Raw genomic sequence first — 5,765 nt, 5'->3', positions numbered from 1 at the left:
GTGTAGTGTCGCTCATAATTTATGAGCGAAAGAAACCTTAATGATTTTCCTCTCTCGCTCCTTCTCAATTAGCTTTTTTTTTTATTGGGTGTTAGCGCCGCGAAGCAACTGTGGCTATGAGCGACGTACAGATGTGGACAGACGGAGAGAGGACAGCAGGAAGGAGTGGGGGACAGGGGGATTAGTATGCGTCCTGGGCCGACTTCAGGGGGAACTGTGCCGACATTCGTCTGGAAAGTCTTCGGAAAACCCAGGGAAAACCTCAGACAGCACAGCCGGCGGTAGGATTCGAACCCACCACCTCCCAGTCTTCAGCACGACCTTGGCTACCACCAACGAGCGGACGCCTTAGCCCACTCGGCCATGCTGCTGGTTCAATTAGCATTACAATGCGGAGAGGCGTCGGATGGGTCTCAAACGACATTCGGCTATGATTGGATGTACCGTTTGCGGCGACAAATGCAACCACGCTCCGCATTGTCGGCTTTCTTGAGTAGGAGAGGGAAGACGTAAATTGCGGGTTCCTTCGCTCGTAAATCACTAAGCACGCTACGGCTGAATCCCGTTCCTTTTATGTGCTCGTCTCCAAGTAACGGCAACTTTTATCCGCTGGGTGAAAATTTTGCACTTTCGTGCCCCTTTAAAAACTCTGACAGTTCATTGTGTCTTTTTCTGTATATGTAGTTTAATTATATTGACACCACCTTAGTCATGATAACGTTTCGCTTATGTGAACTATGCAGTAAGCAATCAGACTAGTGCCCGTTACCCGAAAAAAGTAATTGATTACCGTTACCATTACTTCTACGGAAAAAGTAATTGATTACCATTACCATTACTTCTACGGAACAAGTAACTGATTACCATTACCAATTACTCGACTCACAATGTACTTGAGTAATGAGAAGAAAAGTAACTCGTTACTCCGGTCGCTACTCTGGGTTCGCACAAATTATACCCGTCTTTGTGTGCCTCAGAAAAAATAAAGAAAAATAGAATGGTAGAATGGTTCAACAGCGCAACAGCTGAAATAACACGAAAAACAAAAACGCGTCGGAAAAGTAGATCTGTACCTCTGCTGTATTTATCGGCCGGGGAGACGTTGTCCCGACTGTGGAAGAACATTGCGTGAAACTTCCCCATGACTCACTAAACGATTGTATCTCATTACGGCCGAAGTCTCATTACGGCCGATGTCTCAATACGGCCGAAAGTCTCAATACGGCCGATAATCCTTTAATCCCCAAGTGTCTCATTACGGCCAAAGTCTCAATACGGCCGAAGGCAGTCTCATTACGGCCGAAGATGTCTCATAACGGCCAAATGTGAAAATGTGTATTGTAACCTGCATTGATATGCAATGTCGCAGCCAGGTATGGATATATATTCAGTAGGGTATAAGGCATGCACTGTGCCCTTATCATATTTATATACACATATTGCGAGACAAACGGTATGTTATCATACCACAGCACAATGCAAGATATTGTGTAATGTGTACTCCCACAAGGTAGTGTTGATGTTGCTGTGAAGCAGGCTACTATGTGGAGTTAGCTACTTGTAGACAGCTAGATGAATATTGGCTTTGTTGTGACGCTTTTGGAGCCATCCTACAGTCCCTGGCAAAGACGGAACACCTATCTCAGTCGATGTCAGTTTATTTCCATTCGCCTTACAATTGTACAATTCTTGCTTCTGGAATGAGTAAACCTGCAAGAAGCGAAGAGCAACCATGAATAGGCTAGAATATTAAAAAAAAAAAAAAACAAAAAAACACGCAAGCATTTGTCTCTACATGGCTGGTTTTAATGTGCACAAGCTGCACATGTGTTGATACGTGTCTGTTATTTCATACAAGGTTAACATAAATCTTCATCTAGACAAAAGAATGACAAGCCTTAAAAATGTGACTTCCAGGTAAACACAGAGCATGACCATGATATGAATATAGGTTCAGTAGTTCATTCCTTTAATGGAAACATGTCAATATCAATCCAGCCCAGCAACGCTCTGCGCTCAAAGCTCTTCTGACATTTCTGGACACCATCGGACTTCGATCGTTATTGTAAAGGGGCTCGTTCTTTTATTCCCCCCATTCCACCAAGCACTGGGGTAGAGTATCGCCTGTTGCGATGAAACTCCCCACTCTCCAAGGCCGAAAATAAAGTTGTTGTTGTTGTTGTCAATATCAAATAGTGATACATTACAATTCATGAAATGATGCATGCATAACTTTCCATTTCTGGTTTCTTTTTTATAAAGGTAGTGCACTAATTAACATTCGTGCACTACTACAAAATTTCTCACTTCACAACAGAACCTTATGATGATCTTAACAGCTCACCTCTTCGGCCAGGACTCCCTGGGCAGCAACATCCTATTAGCCATGTTGTTGTTTTTCTTTTCGGAATCCTCCGTGCAGCCACATACCATGCCTGGAATGGAAAACCAGCTATAAATAACAATGTATTTGAATGACTTCCTCTTGAAGTATTTATTCTAATCAGATATGCTTTTGTGCCTAGTATGGTCCGCGAAGGCACATAAGTACAACATTTGCAGACGTTCGACGTAAGCAGTTCAAGGAGATCAATTCAAGTACGCCGACTTGCGCTTTTATTTTTGAACAAATACGACGACAAATTTTAACAAATTAAATATGGCTCACAATGATACGAGTAAATGCTGCTGTACGGTGATGCATTGTCGGTATCTTATCGTCTTCGAATAAATTTGTTGTTCCTAAACGCGCAACCAACTAGAAACAACGCAAACCTACGAACAGATACCGAGTTACATCTATTACAGGCACTTCGGCTGTTTTGATTCATTTAAATTACTCGTATGAGAATCCAACTATGTGCGGACAGCACACTACTAATCCAGACAATCTACGAAAGCATTACTCACCAGAATTCCTGCTGGACTTGGTCAACACTGCGCGATATACGTTGGGGCTGTGGCGATTCATTCAACTCGATTTTTACCGAAACAACAGGCGCTGCTCGAAAGACAACGACGGAAAATAGAGAGCCGCTATAAAGTCCGCTAATTTGCACATTACAGCACTACAAATCGATATATCAACACGTCGTAAACAGCAACCACTCGCTCACACAAGAAACGAGGTACCCAACGTTGCCAGACACCATCCGACCTCCAAAGTGAGAGTAGCAAAACAACAAGATATCAAAACACGAAAGGAAGAGTATTTATCCCCCCTCCCTTTTATAGCATGCAAAACGTGATTTGCGCTGAGATGAACATATATGTTCATGACGCGAGTAATTTTCACTTTTCACTGATCCAAAGGAGGTCACGTGGGATTGCTTGGCGTTTGCGAAATTAACAGCAATGAAAATGGCGAAACGAAACTTGTGAATCGTGCATTTGCTCTTCATGGTAGCTGCCAGAAAATCGAATCAAGCTTATGGGACACTGGATTTCAGGTATGTTGGCATCTTTTTCATTCCTGCATATCATTTCACATTACATTATACGTGAATACATGGTGTCATGTCATGGGTGTCGTGCCTCACGACGCTGGGGAAGTAGTTGCGTGGGGAAGTGTGCATGGTTGTAGACTTTTAATTTTTGATCGCGTAATCGAAATATCGGCACCTTTCGCATTGTGGCTTGCATGTGACCAACCAAGTGCTGTTCCCTTACTAGCGCTTCCTGCAAACGACAAAACGAAACATGTGGGAATGTATATTTCTGATTACTCATATATAACAAGAAAATCTATCGTTTTCAGGTTGCTGCCACTACTCCATGTGCCCTCAATTGCCTTGCGTGTATGATTACACTAACGATGTCGCCCACCACGGCGGGAGTGTTTTGCGTACACGCGTTTCAGCATGAAGCCTGCAGGTAACATCTGATGCTTACCCTTCGGGTATTCTGAATTTACATATTGTAGCTTAGAGGAATTCCGAATGCCCAGAGTGACTCACACTTATAACATTGTGACATCAGTGCAGTGGCATAAGCCCTAATGTAGTGCCCCACGAAAATGAACGAGGGGCAGTGGTTTATCCAGAAACCCGTGCTCGAGAGGGGTGTTGGAAAAACTTGTGGGGGGAGGTCATCATTATAGTTACGTCATTACAGCTTAACATATCATTACAGACGTATCTGAAGCTGAAATCACAAGGGCACCCCCTGTAGGGGGTGCACAGGCAAAAAAGTTAGGGGGGTCTGGGTAAAGCACTGATGAGGGGGACTCCTCCACCCCATGTCAAGCCTCATAAAACACCTCCTGAAATACTTTCCTGGCTATGCAGCTGCATCATTATGACGTAATTGTCATTGTTGTCCATAATTCTTGAATATGTTTTGAATATATGGAAAAAAAAAAGTCTGCTTGACAGTATATGTCTCATGGTCATCATCAAACAAAAGCATGTCATTTTGTTCTGTGCCTTATGTACTTTTTTTAAATTTCAGGTGGACGTAAATTGTAGAAGGCAGCTAGTGGGGGAGAAGATCATGGTCATAGGTCATGTGGCTCCTGGAGCTCCCAGTGGGCTCCCTTGTGGAGTACTTTTCAGAACACACACACAGTTCGCTCACAGAACCAACGAGTAGGATGTTGCTTGAATACTGAGAGACATACACATACAAATATCGTGTGACACATATGACAATAAAAACATTTTTCACGAGGGATGCATGAAACACTGTCGCATATCGTGTGCATGAACCATTGTGTGTGACACAAGCTGTGGGGGCACACCGCCTCGGACACATTTTGGAAAGCATAAAACACAGTATATACACAGCTAATATGGTGGATGCTTCTTTTTTCTTTTTGGCCGTTATGAGACATCTTCGGCCGTAATGAGACTACCTTCGGCCGTATTGAGACTTTGGCCGTAACGAGACACTTGGGGATTAAAGGATTTTCGGCCGTAATGAGACTTTCGGCCGTAATGAGACTCGGGCCGTAATGAGACTTCGGCCGTAATGAGATGTTACCCACTAAACCTCCAAAGCCTCAGGTACCACCACACTGGTGTAGGAAGAGATTAGGAAGGGAGATCCTGAAATTCCGGAACGTTGTTACCTCCGCTTGCTATAGTAGAACGATCCAACAAAGGCTGAAGGCGCGAGGGGCTTGACTTGGGGCAGAACATCTGAAAGATAAGTTAATCTGTGCTGGAAAAGTAACCAGTTACTGAGCAATCGATTACTCAGAAAAGTAACTGATTCATTACTCGAAACATTTCTCAAAAGTGTAATTGATTACAAGTAACGCAATTACTAGTAGCGGGTTTCGCATAAGTCTGTAAGTAATACATATTGGGTAGTCTTAGCATAGCGTATGTTGGAAACGCAAACGCTATATTGGACGCAACCGGTCTGTCCGCACATTGCTTATAGTGTTGCCGTGACTCAAAGCTGCTGCCCTGCGTCCGCCGTGTGCAGCGCGTTACGGCTGCAGGTGAAGACTTCAAAAAGAATGAATGAAACACACACACACGCACGCGCGCGCGCGCACACACACACACACACGCGCACGCACGCACGCACGCACGCACGCACGCACGGAGGAATTACTTTTTCTAAGCACGTTTTGTTTTTCCTAATAAAAATAGACGCTATCGTAAGATAACTCATGGTTTTCTTGTGAATTGCTTGCAATTACTTTTGGATTACGTTGCGCCTCCAGCCATGTTCAAAATGCTCACGCAGTTTCTCATCGGCCGTGAGAGGAACGCCAAGCCGCGAAGGCAGCTTTGCGTGGCCCTGCAATTTCCAAT

The 5,765-nt window shown here is 44.0% G+C and overlaps 2 long non-coding RNA genes across 2 annotated transcripts; one reads left to right on the top strand and one right to left on the bottom strand.

The window, feature by feature from the left end:
* Positions 1-1,638: 1,638 nt before the first annotated feature.
* LOC135387403 (uncharacterized) lies at positions 1,639-2,395 on the bottom strand. Its single transcript, XR_010421096.1, has 2 exons — positions 2,345-2,395; positions 1,639-1,710 (listed from the first exon to the last, which is right to left on the bottom strand). It is a non-coding gene; the product is annotated as an uncharacterized LOC135387403 (long non-coding RNA).
* Positions 2,396-3,353: 958 nt separating this feature from the next.
* On the top strand, positions 3,354-4,604 carry LOC135387402 (uncharacterized). The gene is made up of 3 exons (XR_010421095.1): positions 3,354-3,449; positions 3,758-3,873; positions 4,450-4,604. It is a non-coding gene; the product is annotated as an uncharacterized LOC135387402 (long non-coding RNA).
* Positions 4,605-5,765: the final 1,161 nt, after the last annotated feature.

Source organism: Ornithodoros turicata, chromosome 3, assembly GCF_037126465.1.
Source record: "Ornithodoros turicata isolate Travis chromosome 3, ASM3712646v1, whole genome shotgun sequence".
Taxonomy (NCBI): domain Eukaryota; kingdom Metazoa; phylum Arthropoda; class Arachnida; order Ixodida; family Argasidae; genus Ornithodoros; species Ornithodoros turicata.
This window is presented reverse-complemented; position numbering and strand designations above follow the sequence as displayed.